Below are 18085 nucleotides of genomic sequence, written 5' to 3'. Positions count from 1 at the left end.
TTTGCTTGTTTGTATTAGTGTGGTGTATTCCTAAAATTAGTACTGCTCCTAATCAGTCTTCCCTCGAAGACCAAAAGAGCATGATCTGAGAACTCTCTGGTATCAGATGAATGTTTCAGGCTTTTAAACACACTTTCTTATTAATAATTTAGAGTGACCTGGTCTTGTTCTCCTGTCAGTACAAAGATGACTTGCTTTTTCTGGTCATCTTTCCCTTCCAGCTGGGCATAAGACAAATGCATAGAGACAGAAGTAACAGCAAATGGAGATATGGAACTAGAGGTGATTGGTGTTGGTTTGCTAGCAGTCGAAGTGTTTCATTCAACTTCTTTATAAGTGTTCTGTAACTTGCTGTTTTTCAGGCATGTACAGCCAGCGGTCTCTAAGCCTTCTGGTGCAGGACAAAAAACCAAACAAACTCCAAAACCCATCTACTTAAGGGAGGTTCTATTTCAGAGAAATAAACTCCTTGTGACTTCTGTGTGAAGCTACAAGGTAGCCTATTCTTGAGTCTGCACTTGACTGCTACTATAAAACTGTTTGGAAAGTAGGCAGCTGTCTGTCTGCAAGGGGGACATGGGCGGCAAGAACACACTTGGGCAGTTCTTAGCTGCATTGGCTTCCTTTTGCCTTCTGGGTGCAATTCAAGGTTTTGGCCTTGATTGCTTTCAGGCCATAGTGTGATTTGAGCACTGGCTGAGAGGCTTCCTCCTTTTTTGAAACAACATAACAATTAATGTCAACTGGGATGCTTGACCTAGATCATCCTAGTTTTTAATGTCAAGTAGCCGTTGGCAGGAAGTTCTCTGAGAAGGACTTGTGACCATGGAATGAATTCCCAACCTGGTCTGATGGAATCAGTTTGCTGAAGGGGCTCAGTGCCAGGCCTATCATATTTCTTCGCCTGTGGAGATGAGGGATTGTTCAGTGCTACTCCCGTTTTCCTTTTCCAACGAAGAAAGACAGGCTTTATAGTCGCTACACTGAGACTTTTCACTTGAGCCATATAGGAAGACACACTAAGGATATTTCAGAGAAAACCCAGCATCCTTATGTATATTCACAAAAGGGCTTTTTCCATGAATTTTCTTGAATGTTCTGTGTGGAAGCAAAAGTTGCTTCCTCACAGAGAACAGATTAAAATTATGGTAACTTAAATTTAGGTACATGTTGCTTTTTCTTCAGCTTTGTAGAAGATGCTACAGTTCACTGCCAGTCACAGAAAGCTTCCTTCCTGCTGGGAAAGGAGGTTGGTCAAAGCATTAGAACCATCACTAAATTCTCTAAGCTTAAAGAACCCCCTTTCCCCCCCCCCCCTTCCCAAGCCTCACTACTGAATGGATGGTAATTGGTCTACCTTGCCCTCTGAGAGGCTGTTTGGTACTTATTAATAGCTGTGCAATTTCTAAAGCAGTAGGTCAGTGTAGTGAAAAAAATATTAAGGAACAAGCAATTTTAAGAAGGGCTGGGTGTCTTATATGACAGCTACTGTGCCAGAATATGAGTGAGTTCTTGGATTATAAATGTATTGGTAACTTTGGTCTGGAAAAATTCGCTTCTCATACAACTAGAGTGAAACATGAGTCAAATGCTCTGTAGCTGATCAAGATAACAGTGATTCTAAAGGAATTATGAAGATGTAGAAGAGATAAATTTGACCTTAAAACCTTGAGTTCAAGGACCTGGAACAAATTTTTGATAGTAAAGCTATGCTGTATCTCACTATACTCTGGTGAGAGATTGCATAGTCTTACAGGCTAATAGAATTGAACTTGAATATCTGCTTCAGACATGATAGAAAAAGTCTTACCAGGTTCGATGTGTGGGTTTTTTCTTTCTTTTTTTTTTTTCTTTCTTTTTTTGGATTTTTGTTTTCTGTCTTTTTTCCAGTCTAGTTTCTAGGGAGTTTCTGGAACAATGTCTAGGATAAGAAAGGGGAGGAATTATAAAATGGTTTAAGTTGGAAGCAACCTTAAAGATCTAGTTCCCGCCTCACTGCTGTGGGAAGGGTTGCTGCCAACTAGATTGTGTTGTCCAGGGCCTCATCCAACCTGTCTTCCCAGAATGGGACATTTAAAACTTCTCTGTGCTGCCGACCTTTTCCAGTACCTCGCCACTCTCTGAGTAAAGAATTTCTTCCTAACATCTAACCTAAATTTCCTCTATTTTAATTGAAAGTAATTTTCTCTTGTACACAATCTGTTAGAGAGAACAAACTCAGTCTTCATTCTGTTTGTAAGCTCTGCTCAAGCAGTGGAAGGCTGTAATGAGGTCTTTCCAGAGCCTTTTCTAGTCTAAATGAGCTTAGCTCCCTCAACCTTTCCTCATTAAAAACAGGTGCTCCAGCCCTCCGATCATCCTTGTGGCTTGCCTTGGGACCCGCTCTGTGTCTTTCTTGTGTTTGGGGCCACAGACCTGAATTCATTACTCCAGATGGGGCCTCACTAGGGCAGAGTAGAGGAGGATGAGCACATTTCTTTCTTTGCTGGCCACCCCATGTTCGATGCAGCCCAGCACACAATTTCCCTTCTAGGCTACAAGTGCATGCTGCTGGCTCATGTTCATCAATTTGTCTACCAGAACTCCCAAGCCCCTCTTGAAAGGGCTGCTCTCAGTAAGTTCTTCCAGTCTGTGCTCTTATCTGGAAGTGCCTTTACCCAAGCGTAATACCTTGCCCTTGTTGAACCTCCTCAGGTTCCTGTAGGACCACTTTTCAAGCTTGTCTGGGTCATTCTGGATGGCATTCCTTCATGCTATTGTATCAGCTGTAACATTTAGATTAGTGTTATCTGCAGACTTGCACTAAGTTTGTGTAATTGATAAAGATGTTAAAGAGTTCCAGACCCATGACTGACTGTTTGTGACTGACTTCCACCTGGATGTCACCACAACCCTCTGGCTGCAGTCATCCAATCAATTCTTCATTCACCAAACAGTCTAACCTTCAAATCCTTATCTTTTCAATTTAGAAGTGCAGGACCATGTCAAATGCATTGCTCAAGTCCAAGTACACAATATCAATTGCCCTTCCTTTGTCCACTGATGCTGTCACTGTCATAGAAGACCACCATGCTGGTCAGAAGCAATCCACCCTTGGTAAAGCTGTGCTGACTGTCTCTGATCACCTCCTCATCTCACATGTGCCTTAATATATTTTCCAGGAGGATTTGCTCCATGATGTGAATAGAAGACATTAGAAATGCAGAAATAGGCTTTTTCTAGAAAAGATTAGGAAATAGAGAAGTAGAATTAGATAACTTGAAAATGTTCCTACTTGTAGTTCTTCATGATCCAAATAAACATGAAGGTTGTATAAGGAAAACTAACTGGTAATGCAGATGATCAAACTGTTCAGGTGGCTTGATCCAAAATCCACTGAATACTTTCTATTTTCTGTAGATTTTTAAATACACACACACACACACATATATATTTGTAAAGTAGAACAAAAGGAAAAAATGACTGAAGAGAGGTCTTAAATGGGAAAACTATAAGGAAATAGACCAGAAGAAATTATAAATAAACCTACTAATTAATGTCATGCAACTAAAAGCATTTACAGAGGACTGGTGTTACCTACCCACTAGAAGGTATTTACTGTATTGAGTGGAGAGCTCTGAGAACCTACATGATTAGTTATTTTGTTCCTGATTCTTAAATGGAAATGGAGATGATTATGGTGGAACTGTGACATACCATGGGATTTAATTCTGCTGTCTTAAAGATATCTGTATTTTGAGAGGAGAATTATGGAGAAGACTATATATGTTCAGTGGCAAAGAATGGGAACTGTGTAGAATTTCTAATAGACAGCAGGCAGAAGTGGGAACTTCTGGGGTGTGATTCATTTGACCTCCTTTAGCTACATCCTGTAGGATGACTTCAGTAGAAGAGTCTGGACCTGTTCAGATATTGACACCTACACTGTAAACATCTTTATTTGGTTGAGTGAATTCTGGCTTGGCATCCACATCTGAGGATGGAGGGATGAAGGTGTTCTGTTATTACAGCTTGTGGTTAAATGTCAAATGCCCTCCATCCTAGTTGAGTAAAGACTTGACTCCTTTTCTTAGTGGAAGCTGGTGTTCTGAAGCCTCCAGAGATCAGAGATTTCAGACCCAGGTAGGTCTGAAATTCATGCTGAAACACTTCAAGAGCACTGTCCTTGTGCTGTTTCTTCAGTTTTCCCAGAGAAGGGTAGTGGGGGCAGTAGAAGCAAGCATGCTCTTCTTGAGTTGATGTGTATGAACACCAGCAGTGGATTTTGCTACAGGATTGAGTTTTGCAGAGTAACTGGCATGAAATGAGTGTGCGTGGTTTGCACAGCTTTGGAGCAGGAAACAGCTTCCAAGAGTTGGAAGTTGCAACCTGTTGAAGGATCCTCATCTAGCAGCAACTGATTTATAGGTCTGTGTGCATAGGTGTGATGGGTGGTCAGACTGTAAACTCTACAGGAGCATTATTACTTGAGAGTAGAGCGTATGTACTGGTGACGAGCTTGGAATTTACCTGTAAGTTGCCAAGCATGTTTGGTGGGCCGTGAAATTAAATGACTTATTTAAGCTGGTTCCTAGGTGAATGTAGTTTTGCACTGTGTATTTAAATAGGGTTCCATAAAACACAATAACTCTTGTTTTGCTGTTGATGGAAATGGGTAATTTGACTCAAGTTTTGGACTGTAAGCAATATACAGATGTTACACATCTATCGCTTGTTACTGTCACATCTATGCAAATCTGCTTCAGTAACTTCAGGGCTTTTTAGATTCTTGTTTGTTATTGTGCTGCTGAATACCTAATCTTTATTTTACTTACAAACTGTATTTATTTTTTATCTTGAATTTTTGTGAAAAGCATTCAAGTTAATTTTTTCAGGCAACTTCTGGCAGGGAAGTAAAATCAAAACAATTGTTTTCATTCAAGTTTTATTAAAATCCAGTGCAGTGGAGTAATCCTTTAAGAAAAAGAGCACTAATGTTAGCATTACGGCTTCTGTGAATGATTTTACTTAAGTATGTTTTAAAAGGCAGCCTTGTTGTTTGTAGTAAAAATGAAGAGACTCAGATCATTCTAATTATTACACCTATTTTCTTGGAGCGCTTATTGTCTTCGTGTACGTTCATTTTATAATGTATGCATCTGGTAATGAAAATAATAATTAAATTCTTTCACAATGAAACTGACTGGGGGAAGGGTGGGGATAGAGAAAGCTCAAGTAATACTGGCAGGCAGATTCATATGCAGTAAAGCTGGCCAATTCACTAATAAGGCTGACTCTTCACCTGACGTATTTTTAAGCCTAAAGTTACATTTTCAGTTAGTGGCTCTCATTTTTTAATCAGTGCTCTGTATTTGGAAACACTATTTTTGGTCCGTTTTCTGCTCCCTTCCCCCCAGCTCCTTCCTGCTTCTTCTCCCCACTCTCATGTCTTCTGCCCCATGTTCATGTTTGCTTTCTGACCTTCAGCTATCAAGGAATCTCTCTTATGCTGGGGCTGTAAGCAATCTTGATTTGAAACTGGTTGAAGATGCTTTTGCTGAGAAGTTTGGAGACGTTTGAGGAAATGGCTCTGTTACTCCAGAAAGCGAACAGGGTGGTAAGCTGTTTTGTGGGACAGAAATCTGATCAAGTCTTTCAGTGCGCGGAAAGGTGGCGATGTAATCTTAGAGCTGAGTAGCAAAATCAGCCTGGTGTGGATTGAGATCTTGCTGTTTGGCTGAGGGCGTACGTGCTGACTGAAATGTGGGAAATAACGCAACAGTCATTTTGCAGCATGGCTGATAGAAAATATTTAGATTAAACCTGATTTACTTCTTTATTTCTTAATCTCCCTGTTCTCTGTTTTGTTCTTGCTTACATTTTCATTTATTTAGAATGATGTCCTTTCTTCATGTTCTTTTGGTATAATTTTTTTCCCTGATTCTTTGCCTTCTCTTTTAAACCTGTTACTTTTTGCCAGTTTGATTACTGTTAATTCAAGTAGTACATAAACATTACTTTTGAGGTGCATTCAACCGGGTCTTCGGTTTAAAACTGAACTTAATGTGACAGCATCGAATGTTCTGAGAGCGTAGAACAAACTTCTGATGGCGCCCAAGCTCAGCATAGCCCTTGAGGACTGTATTTGTGTTGTTTTTCAGGCCCAGATTAAATCTGAAATAGTGTTGCAGTTTTGAACTGTGTAACAGTTGTACTTGTGTAACCCCTGGGAGGAGAAAGGATGTGGGACAACTGTCTGTCTGCCACAGACCTGCCTAGGCTTGTGGGTTTCAGCTGCATGGAGTGCTCTTTCTGGGAGGCTTTGCTACGGAAGCCATGTCTGGATCCCTGTGCAGCCTATGTAAAATGTGATTTGGGAGAAGGCTGGTTTGATTCACGTATGAGTGCTGCACACTTGGTTCAATTCTTGATGTGGTGTCAGATTTTTCTTCTTTTGAGATTAATCGTTGTGTTGTTTTAATAAAATGTATGCACAACCTACTTTATTAAAAAGCAGATGGTGTACAGTATTAAAGACCTCAAAGATGCGCTGAAAAGATGGCATGTTAAGGTTTCCCTGTTTTTGAAGCTGCTGCTTTGTTGTTAATTTGGAAACTAATTTTGGTCTTTCTTGAACTCAATTAAACATTTGCTTCAGTCATCACTTGTAGTGGCTTATTCCATTACCCGTAGCCTTAAATACTTTGGCAAGACTTTTTCTTGTATTTTCAATTACTTGCTTTATATAACTCTTAACAACCTGTAAGTCTTTTCAAAGTGTCCTCTTTTCTGATGAGAAACAAACCCTGAATCTTTTGATCTCCTGTTAGGAATTTTCTGAGGTCATATATTATGTTTCTTACCTATTGTTGCCACTTGTACCCTCCTTCAGATCAGAAATGACAACGTGCAGCTTTCTCTGGCTTGTGCCACAAGAGTTGTATCCCTAAGATTGCTTTTTTTGAACATTAGCATGGGTTATTTATCTGGAAGGCAAATGGAGCATGTCTTACCAGAAACTTATCTAAAAAAATAACCAATAAAGGCAAAAAACAAAACAAAACAAAAAAAACCCTCCCAAACCAACAACAAAAACCCAAACCCAAAGTATCTGTAATAGCCAAGTTTGGTATGGCAGGATCTGAGGGGTTGCACCTGCGTATGCCTTCCATGAAAATTTTCTATGGGAGGCAGGGTATTACTGGCACCTGAAGCTCATTGTGAATACATCAAGCTACGTTCTGTAAGAACCTATTTTTTTTTTCCTGAAGTGAGTCATATTTTGAGTGTAAGTAGAAGACTGTCTATTCAGTGTGAAGACCACATTTAATTAAACTTCAGTGGATGTAAACAAAGTATTAAGCAGTATTTGTTGCAAATGCTAAGATCTGAATTACAGTGGGACTTTGATTAATGCATCGAAACACTTAATGTTGGAGTGTGATCCTTCTGAGCCTGCTTGACATACAGCCTTGAACTAGAGATAATCACTATGGGATGATGTGTAAACTTTAAGGATTTAAATCCTTTTCCACAGTGGTGTGTTTTTGTTTGTTGTAAATTGCAACAGTAATGCAACTTGTTGATCTCATTTGCTGAGGAGGATAATTTGCTACAAGTATTCAGGTGTGTTAGAACTATGGTACATACCATCTGATGAAAGGGAAAAATACAATTTCTGAGGACACTATCGAGCTCAGCTTTTATAGGTTGTAAGCCTTAACCATTAAAACCTTGTTAAGGTTACCTTAAGTATGGAAATGCTTTCTTTCAGTAAATTGGGGGAAGAGAGCAGAAACAGAGGACAAGGTATGCATGTGTAGGCTTTGTCTAATTGGTAAGGAAGAAAGAGGCCACCTACTTCTACTGTGTGTCATGACTATATAGCAGTAGACCCAGCAACCAGGCTTCAATTACTTTTAGGTTGGTGCTGTGCTTTTAGTGAGCCCATTACTCTACTGCAGAATCTCTTACTGCCTGTCTGATGGGGGACCTTAAGTGCGTAAGGAAAGGTGAAAACTGATCAGAGATTTTTGGCTCCTTGCAGTGTTTTGTGTGGGAGTTGGTAGTGTGGCCTATATGATGCATGCCTGTTAACATAATCAGTAATTTGTTGCTGGAGAGTGATGTTATGTGTCATGCTAGGGGCTGTAAGAAAGTATGACTTTAAAAGTTGCTCGCATCTGAAGTGATGCAGGAAATAAATCTTAAAGCAAGCAGCAGAGGAAAGTTTTCTTGATGGGTGGATTAAAGGATTTTGTATGTAATCTTAACCATTATGAAAGACTAGTAAATCCTGTTTGCATGTGGGTCTGTAACTTTTAATGAGTAATTAGTCAAGTTTAAGGATGCATTTGGTGTGGGTTTTTTGTCTGTTTGTTTTTGTGTGTTTGTTTTCCCCTGCATCACTGATACTCAGGCTTTCAGAACAAATTATATTCTTGCAGGGCACCTGGTACAGTTCATCTAAAGGAAACACTGGGCAAAGGTTTTAAGTCAGTGCTTTGCCCCCAAAGCACCCTTCGTTCATCTTGAAACGATCCCTTTTCTCCATAAGCTCACTGCCTCCTAATGGATGAGAAGATCCTGTGATGGTTGTAGATGGTTGTTTTCCTTCTTGTAGATCTCGAATTTCCTCTTGAGTTTATGGGCTCAGCTTTGCAAGTTTTGCACGTCCCTTACCTCTCCCCTTGTAACTGATTGATCTACTGGCTTCAGTGCTAGTTAAAGAGGACAGATTTCTTCTGCTCAGGTTTAGTTGATGCTGTTTTTTATACTTACTGATCCATGTGTTAGTTGTAAGGCCTGGTGGAGAATTTCATAGGCTAAATCATTTTTCTCTGTTTTTAATTTTGAAACCTTCTGATTTAAAAACAATAGTAAAACCATGACTAAAAGTTTGCAAGAATGTTATTAGCAATCCTAGTCCTTATATTTTGGAAAAGGTGGTTTGCTTCTTTTACAGTAGGGCAAAAATAATGGAGTGCTTCTACTTGTGTTTTTAACAAAGAAGAATCTACTGAAGATCTTACAGTGACCTGGTTGGAATAGTCAGAACTGTGGTAAAACCAGTTCTACAGAATCAAGTTTTGTTTTTCGTTTTGAAAGAATCAAAGATAAATGTCTTGCATGTTAAGGAGATGAGTTATCATAAGCACATACATGGATAACATGGCAGCGGTCCAAGAGCATTAGTGTGCACAACCTGATGTGGTGGCAGCTAGCAGTCACTCAGTGAATGTTAGTCCATGTGGAGAGTGCTCCTCAGGGGACTGTACCTTTTCTGAAAGGAATCCCACCGCCATCCTTAGTCCTGACACATGAGGCATCTGGTGCCAGTGTTGGCGTGAAAATGGTTAATCTGGAGAATGAGTACCCAGTGCTCAAGGAAACAAAACCTGTTGTAGAGTGTCTGGACCACAGATAATGGTGTCTGTAGATGGGTGGATAACTACATAAGGACAGAGAACATGTGTGTTGTAACAAACATTGTTAGGAAATATGGTCGCGCTGACATAGGACTGGCCATGTTAATAGATACACTTGTTAATGTATGTGAACTTTGCTACGTGAGTTATTGCATGGTAACTTAGGCAGGTTTTTTGGATGGAGTTGATGCTGCAGGGTTTTCATGCAGCACTAGGATGGGAAATAGGATGTGAGAGCAATTCTTCTAATCATTGCCCGCTTCTTTAACTCCTTCTCATATGTATGTAGCCACATGGGAAGGTCTGCAGGCCAGGTCATTTTTTCCACTGGATTGGGTATAGTCTGCATGCTAAAGTTGAGGCTTTCCAGTTTGGTTTACAAAATAAGTAAAGGTTTTACATGAGTTTCTGAACTTGCTTTGAAGTATACAGATGCTTGTTACACTTGAAGACCAGGTTCCAAAAGCCTTTTGGAAGATCTTGCTTTCTTTTTCCATCATTATCTATTTACTCCTTTTGCTTAGGGCAGGAGTTAGATTTCCTGCTTCCTTGCATTATTACATGCTTCTTGCAAGTGTTCAGGCTTTTACTTTATTATCCTTTGGAGACTCTTTCACAAAGAAATGAGCCTTAATGTCAGGTGGCAGTGAGCATGAACATTGCAGAGCCAAATTGCTCCTGCTGTGAGAGCCTTGTAGGAAGAGAATCAAGGGAAGGAAATTTTCCATGAGGTTCTTTCAGATGTTTTGTCTGTGCTCTGTATTCCAATGATGAATGTGGCAGATCAGAGGAGAGTGCTGCTTCATGAGCACGGGAGGTCCTCTGGGAGAATCCAAGGAGTGTAACCACAGTATAGAGCCACCTGTGCAGGCACACACTATGTAAATTTTTTTGGTGGTGTTAGGCTTTTGTGGGCTACTGTAGTGTTTTGCTCTTGCAATTTTGCTCTTCTGAGCTAACAAATTGGCTCTTCTATTTTTTTTTTTTTTTGTTAGTATTTCAGTACTTTGCTTTATACTTGTTACTATTACCCAACACGTTGTACAGAGTAGGGATCTACAGTTTTCTGTCAGTTCTCCCATTGTGTGGTTTCCCATTAACCGCTGAAAATTGAAACAACCTGTAGGAGGACAATTGATACTTGTTATACAATTTTTATAAAAGGTGTAAGTGTAATAAACAAAATGCTCCATCTCCTCTGTCCTTTTAAATATTAGTTTCAGCTTATGTTTTCCCAATATGCCATCTTCTGCTCATCCATGATTTCTCAGTAAATAGTAGCTCTCATCTTTCTGCTGCACAGGTAATAACGTAACAATGCTTTTTCCATTTCTATGGTCTTCGTGTAGATTTCTAATAGCTTAAACCATTTTTGTGACGCTATTGCACGATTTAAAAAGCTAGAAAGAATACTTTTAAGTTGTTTGTTTGAGGAAAATCATTCTTCTCAAAGCACTTTCATTTGGTAAATAAATCTGTGGTTTAGTGTAGCTTTATGCCACTTGAAGAGTGTGTTTCATGTCTGTTTGGCATGCAGACGTATTGTTAGTCATCCATATCTGAAAATAATTGAAAAGCTACAAAGGTCTTGTAAGTGTTTTGGAATCTCCGATGCGTTTAAAAAGGAAAGAAAAAATTTCAGAGAGCTTCATATTTCTGATTGTTTAAATGAATTACCCCTGGGGGTTGTATCACTCCTAAAATACTATGAATTGGGGAAACTTGAATAGGCTGTTTCTTGTTTTGGAAAGGGGAAAAAAAAAGCAAACAAACAAAAAACAAACAAAACCAACAGAGATAATTTTACAGTATGAGGTAAATACTGAACTCCGTGTCTTCTGGAAAAGCAGAGGACTTCAGTGTGGTCTGTGTTTTCCTGAGCTAGTAGTTTTGCAGACCTGCTGTAGTGTAAGATGTTGCAAAGAGTATGGAGCTGTCGTTCATTTGTTGAGGCAATGTGTTTTGTTTTAGGGATTATGTACGCTGTAACACAAACAAAGGGCCTTGTTTCTATAAAGATCAGACTAGCCTTTCTCAGAAAATGGTTGGGTTTTTTTGGGGGGGGATGGGGAGGGAGAATGGGAGGTCTAGTAGGCATGCAGTAAAGTGAGAGTCCCTGGCTGAGTGTAAGGTGAAGAAGTTAAAACCTAAATTTAGAATGTTGTGAAGTTAAAAAACAAAATAGTAAGTGAATGCATCTGCTAGATGTATTTTCAATGCTTTCACTATCTGGAGAGCAGGAACTCGAGGCACAGTATAACCTAGATGTTTGTATCATTGAAGATGAAAATGAAACATATTGGGAGAAAGAAATGCAATTGGTGGCTGAATACTCCAGTGAACTTGATAACCAGGAACCACTGCTGACTCACCTTGGCTTCAGCTATTCTGTTGGACACCTGGCAACAGTGTTGCAGTGTGATCATTGCTGGGACTGTGCAAGTGTGATTCATTCTTTTGTTAGGTTTGTGTGGTTGTCAGCTTCTTTTCTTAAAATGATGTGGAGTACCAGTGGAAGTATGCATGTCTAACTCAGATGGACACATGTGGCAATAAAGCATGTTGTATGCAAGAGAACATTGCCAGACATGTCTGTTTGTTTGTTTGCTTTTTGTAGCTGGGTGTATTTCATGTATTTTTTTACTTCCTAATATTTGAGATTTGAGATGGAGAGGAGTATTTAAACAAGACTGTTTGAAGGCGAGTATTTAATGTAGTGTGTCCGTGACAATAGAAACCAATATCTGAAAACCAGAATACAACATTTCTTACCCTGTGTGTGCAGTATTTCTTTAGCAGCCAAGTGCTGGAGGAAAAAAAAAAAATAAATAAAAAATGCAACAACCAACTCTCACAATAAAAAACAAAAACAAAATAAGTGTCAATTCTGCTCCCTCTCCCGCCTCCTCTATCCTGCACTCTGAAGTATAAGAAAGAAAAAATGTCAGAGAAGACTTGAATAAATTAGCTGGGGTGGTGAAAGATAAGGTCTGAGACCCGGTTATCGTTCTTAACTGTTAAGAAATGTAACATAGCTCTCACTCAAGGTAACTGCTTGCCTACTTTCCACCTTACTTCCCTTGCTTTTGATTAGAAACTTAGAAAAGATTGTGTCTGTCAGAGCAGGGAGAGGAACCTGAGGACCTGATTCTCCACTGGTTGCCTTCAAAGACTGAGAAGTGTGACCTAGACTTTGAGGTGGTAGGAGTTGAACCTAATTTTATATTAGACCTTTCAGATATGGGTGGTGGCTACAGAGACTGAAGGCTAAATTAGAACCTGTTTTTAATAGGGTAGCCGAGTAAAATTATTCACAAACAACTGATAAAGGCAACTTTATACTATTTAAAGATGTTTCCAGACATCACTTTGCTCTTGAATGCACTTTGAAAATAAATAAATAAATAAAAATCTTTTTCTCTGCAGACATCCAAAAAGCTGTGCATGTGAATGCTAAAAATGACCTTGAGCTGGAGAACTCAAAGGTTATTGGTGGTTTTGTACTGAATAAAATGAACCAGCACAGCAATGTGAAAAACCTGCATTAAAGTCCAGGTCCCTGATTTAGCAAGACATACATATATTGTACCTGTTCTTCTGTGAATACCTGTTCTTGATCAGTGTACAAGTTAAATTCTAGAATAAACAGAACTAATGAATGTATGTAATATGAAGTGCTGGTGATATTCTTTGCTGGTTAGCTGAGATTTCTGCAGTAGGAAATGAAACCCCTGAAATGAACAGTACTATCTGTGTGAGTTGTCATCCTTCTTGTGCTGAAGTGCACCTTGTGGACAGGAGTCCTCAGATCTGGATTTGGAAGGTAGTGCTTTTGGCAAAACACCTTGCTTTTTTGTTGTTGTTGTTTTTTAATGTATTTTTTGCTGTGAATGTTGGAAGTTGTTGGGAGAACTGAATTAAAGCTCTGGTTTTGCTAGCTGGGGAGAGAGTGGTAAGCGAACTTAATGTAGAGGGTTGACTAGATGTTAAATGAGATCTTGGTAGAACCAGGTAATTTCCGTTCTACTGACATAAACTTTGATGATCTATTAAGACCTTTTCTTTTCCCCTGTGGATTTGGTAGGAATTGAAACATCCGTAATGTTCAGCACTTCTTGTCCTTAACTGCTACTTTTAAGCAGTAGTTGTACTGTTACGCAGTAGGAAGCTAAGAATATAACTAGTATATACTAGAATAAGGAAGTTATTATCAGTGTATTAGTCTCAAGTATACATAATATGAAGTTTCTCTGCCTTCACTTCTTTATATGTTTTCCATGACTTTAATTACAATGAGTAGAACTTAATTAGGTGTAACTAATGCTTCATAATAGTGCATGTGTGCATTTTCAGGCACATTTTAAAATTTGATTCTAGGATCTGGCCATATTCATGTTTTATCTGTTATTTCAGTACTTAGTTTGTGTCTGTTGATGCTTCTATTTTAATGATGGCACACTTTTTTTTTTTTCTATATTGGTACTACTTAATAGTACTAGCACTGTGATAACCAATTTATCCAATTTTCTGTTTACTCAGGTTACTTAAATATAAGTCGTGCAGATTACCTAATTTGCACTTAACAACGGCAGGAGACATGTGACTTTTCTCCATCACAGTGTATTGAAGTATGATAATTAGAATCATAGCTTACAGCTTCTGTCTCTAGTAGACCCTCTTGTACTGTGCCAGACCTTGGGCTGCTTCTGATACTACAAGGAACACAGGTCAACAACATTGTATGGCATGTTCTTGGGGCAGTTTTACAACTGTTCCTTTTTAATAGTGGTACCAATGCTCCCATGTCATCTTTGCATTAGCGGGTATGGTTTTATTTAATAATAGCGGCTTGGTGATAAAAGATCTGTTTGTATGAAACCCTGACATCTTCTATTTATTTTGGTGCTCAGAGCTACAGTACGTACAGAATAACTGCCTTATGCTTAAGGAATATTAATGTTTAGTCAGAATCAGCACTTAGAAAATTCTAAGATTAAGGCTGTATGTACAACCTGTGCTCAGATTGGGTTTTAAAATGCTGTCCTAGTCCATTACTGAGTTTGCATGGCTACATCTGTGTAAGGAGCCAAGTGGATAGCATTACTTCAGAGAACAATATGCCTCTGTGAAGTAACTGACCATGAGAAGTTGTAGCCACAAAGGCCATTTTTATCAGTAGGTTAGAAGCGTATGACTGTCCACCTTTGTAGTTGTAACAGGGTTATGAGCGCTATTTTCTCTACGTGCAGTTGTGCGCATTACTGCTCAAACTCTTGAGTTGTGGTTGGATGCTGAGTAACCACACTTGCTAACTTTTGTGTGAAGTTCTTAAGACCGTCTGGTTTATGAAGTTTTTTCTGGACTGTTGTGGCTGTGGAAGAAATATGCTAATTTGTATTTTGGGGTTTGGGTTTCTGCTTTTGGCAGAGCCACACAATCTGTCCAATACTTGGCAGCAACTATGACCTGGCTTGGAACCTTTCATTCCATCTTTCAGTCACCCTGTTCAGCTGGAACATTGCAACACTGCTAACTTTGTTTTTTTGTTTTGGGAGTTTTCACACCTGATGTTTGGAAAACCCATCATATGGCTTTGTGTTGCTACATGTTGGAGAAAATTTAAGAAACCACTGATGTTGCATGTTCAGCTGTGCGTGCCATAGAAGTATTTCTTAATGTTTTCTGCAAAACTAACATGTAACATAAACTACCTTAAGTAGGTCTTACCAAATCCCTTTTCCTAGTAATGATGAGGTAAATTGGAAAGTTTTCTAGGAAATACAGTTTAGGACCCAATAATGGAAAAAAAAAAAAAAAAAAAAAAAAAAAAAGTAAAAAATTGTGAAATAGTTCTAAGTGACCAAAGTGGTTTGGTTTGTTTGTTTTAATTTAACTACAACTGGCTGTCTGTATGGTGTTCTGTTATTCAAAGGACACAAAAAGGATACATTTGTGTAGAACAGTCAATATACCACATGTGTGGATCTGATCAATCAATGTTTGCCAGAGGTCCCAAAATGGATGAGAAGGCCTGCATGGTACCCATTCCCATGTGGCTGTGAACCAGAGGCAGTCTGGGCCCTTCCCACAAGGCAAGCCTTGAGAACATTCTGAGTAGTGGCAGAGGTTACTCTGACATGAAAACACTGTGGGAACACCGTGGCTCTCTGTCTAAGCATAATAAACACATTAGAAACCTTGGTAGGGCTATGGAAAGCTTCTGCATTGTAGAAGTTCCTCCTCTGCTGATATAGAAGGTACCGTCACTGGCACTGCTTGAAAACTAATGCTTAAAACGGCTAGTTGTTTAACGTGGTGAATATTTTGTGAGAAGAGCTGTGGTTCTCGGGAATGGTGATGTGAATTGGTTGCAGGAGTAGGTGGAGGATAGTGTTATAACAATTGTCACATAACTGCCGAAACTGTTCCTTCCTCAGCAAGCTTAAATATTTAGTTCTTGTGTAATAGAGCATAATACTTTAAATACCCACTATACAAAAGCAGTCTAACTTGAGCTGCCAGCATTCAACCAGAAAAGAATTAGAACACCCTCTGCTGGTATGAATGGCTCTGTTTTCCAGTTCTCCTCAAGGACTTCAGGCATTTATCAGGCGCTTACCCTGGAAATAGTAAAAGACAGTTTAAACTGTGCTGCTGCCTTCTTTTTATTAACCTGAGATTATTTTTGACTCACTTGTATTTGTTGTTTTCCTCAGAAATTTGATAGTTTGTATAATATTCCTGCTAAAGCAGATGTGAGGAATGAGAATCTATATTGTTTGCTAAGTAGCAATACAGAAAGTTGTTCTTCCTTGTTAGATGTTTCTTATTGGAGTTGGAGGTTGTGTGTGTATGTTTTTGAGAAAGCATCCATGTGTTAACTGTGTTGATAATCCTGTCTGAACGACTCCTCCAAATGCACTGGGCAAGCTTGTGGTTTCATGGAGCAACTATGTGTTCCTAGGCCCTTTCTTAGTGGTTATCTCTGTGCTTCTGCTCAAGCTTTTAGAGAGCCTCTGTGTCACTTGTCAAGTGATGAGCACTCAAGAGGAAAGAGGCTGGCTGACTTTTTTTGTTCCCCTTACACTCATGTTCTGAAACTCTTGCTAGGCCTGACACGTGCTAATATCCTTCCTTACCAGCTCAGGGTGGCTGAGAAGGAAATCACAGGGTAAGATGAGGAGTGGACACCCATAAAACACATCTTACGCATGTCCAAACAATCTTCTGTAGCTCTGTGGGTGCTGCTGCAGACACCCCAAAGCAGTCCTTTGCCCCAGCATTTCCTGAGGGCCCGAAGCTGTGTGGGGCTTCTCGGAGCCGTTCAAGCAGCTTGCAGTGGCATAGAGCTATGGAGAGGGGCAGCTGCTAACACAGAGCCTGCTCAGTATTAATAACAGCACCATTCTTAGTAAATGGTTGCTTACATAATTTTGTTATGAAAGAATGCTGCTGGTTGAACCGCTGAATCTCCGCCACATGTGAAAGCAGCATCCCTTCAGCACTGCCTGCTGCGAGAGAAGGGTTAAGAGCAGACAACATCCAGTCAAAGACCTTGTTTTTAATTTTGCCTCTCACACGGGCACAGATCCGGCTAAGAGCAGCCCAGATTAGTTCGGAAAAACCTTTGAAGAGATTTAAGATGTCCTTCAGCCAGTTTGAAGGTTTTTGTCTTGCAAATCCAGTACAAGGGCGCCTGCAGGCATCTCGACCCTTGCTGTGCTGCTGATGCAGCTCAAGGTCACGCTAACCCGCCCTGTGACATTCAACAACAACAAAAAAATTATGCGGTGAAACTGCTTCAGCGTTCAGCCAACCAACAACTTCCTCAGCTCCTCACTAAAGGAAGAAGGGGGTATATGTCTATATATTTTTTCTTTTCTTTTTCTTTTTCTTTTTTTTTTTTTTTTTTTTTTTTTCTGGCTTCGTAGATTTTTGCTGCAGGAAATAATCCAGGATTTCTGGTGTGTGTGATGACAAGGTCATTTCTTAATTAGAACACATGTAAAGAACAAAGCTAAATGGCTTCAAAACAGCTTTGTAGTTGATGGAGAGGATTTAAATTATTTAAAGAGATAGTCACCCAAGTATGATGGAAACGGAATTCTAAACACATTAACTCTTTCAGTACTCCGCAGCTTCCGTATGATACTGAAAAGAAAATGTCAGATTTGACGAGCAATGCTGCAACTACTGATAAATGAACATATTTTTTTTTGCATCTATTTATAGTTGAGATTGCGTTACGCTCTCCCTTATCTGAGTTGGGAAAGCCAGGTATTTATTCATGACTTAGTTATGGTGAAATATTCTGTGCTGGCCAAGGATTGAGAGGTAGTTATGGGAAACTGCTTCCTAGAGATCAGAGCTTTCGTTTCTAGCATGCTCTATGTTTTAGTGACTGCACTGATGAATACATGCCTGACTTGCAGAGCGAGCATGCATTTGGTATTGCTTCCAAAACACTACTGGAAGAAATTTGGACTATATTAAAAAGGTGGATTTGGGTTTGAAAGGAGAGAATCAACTAAATGGCAACTTCACGTGGCTTCGAAGTATCAATAGCCGTTTGGAAAGCCTGGCCGTGGGAGGGATCTTGGGATTTGAATTTCATTCCTTACATGTTTGACTCAGAGCACCTAAATGCGAAGGTGCTGGTTGAGCTATAGCTTGAGGTG

The 18085-nt window shown here is 39.5% G+C and overlaps 1 protein-coding gene across 10 annotated transcripts in view; it reads left to right on the top strand.

Annotated features, from left to right (window-relative positions):
• The window catches only part of NRIP1 (nuclear receptor interacting protein 1), an 89131-nt gene that overhangs the window by 17465 nt on the left and 53581 nt on the right, over positions 1–18085 (top strand). The window lies entirely within an intron of this gene.

This window comes from Coturnix japonica, chromosome 1 (assembly GCF_001577835.2).
Source record: "Coturnix japonica isolate 7356 chromosome 1, Coturnix japonica 2.1, whole genome shotgun sequence".
Classification (NCBI taxonomy): domain Eukaryota; kingdom Metazoa; phylum Chordata; class Aves; order Galliformes; family Phasianidae; genus Coturnix; species Coturnix japonica.
The sequence above is the reverse complement of the archived record's forward strand: the minus strand, read 5'-3'. Positions and strand labels throughout refer to the sequence as shown.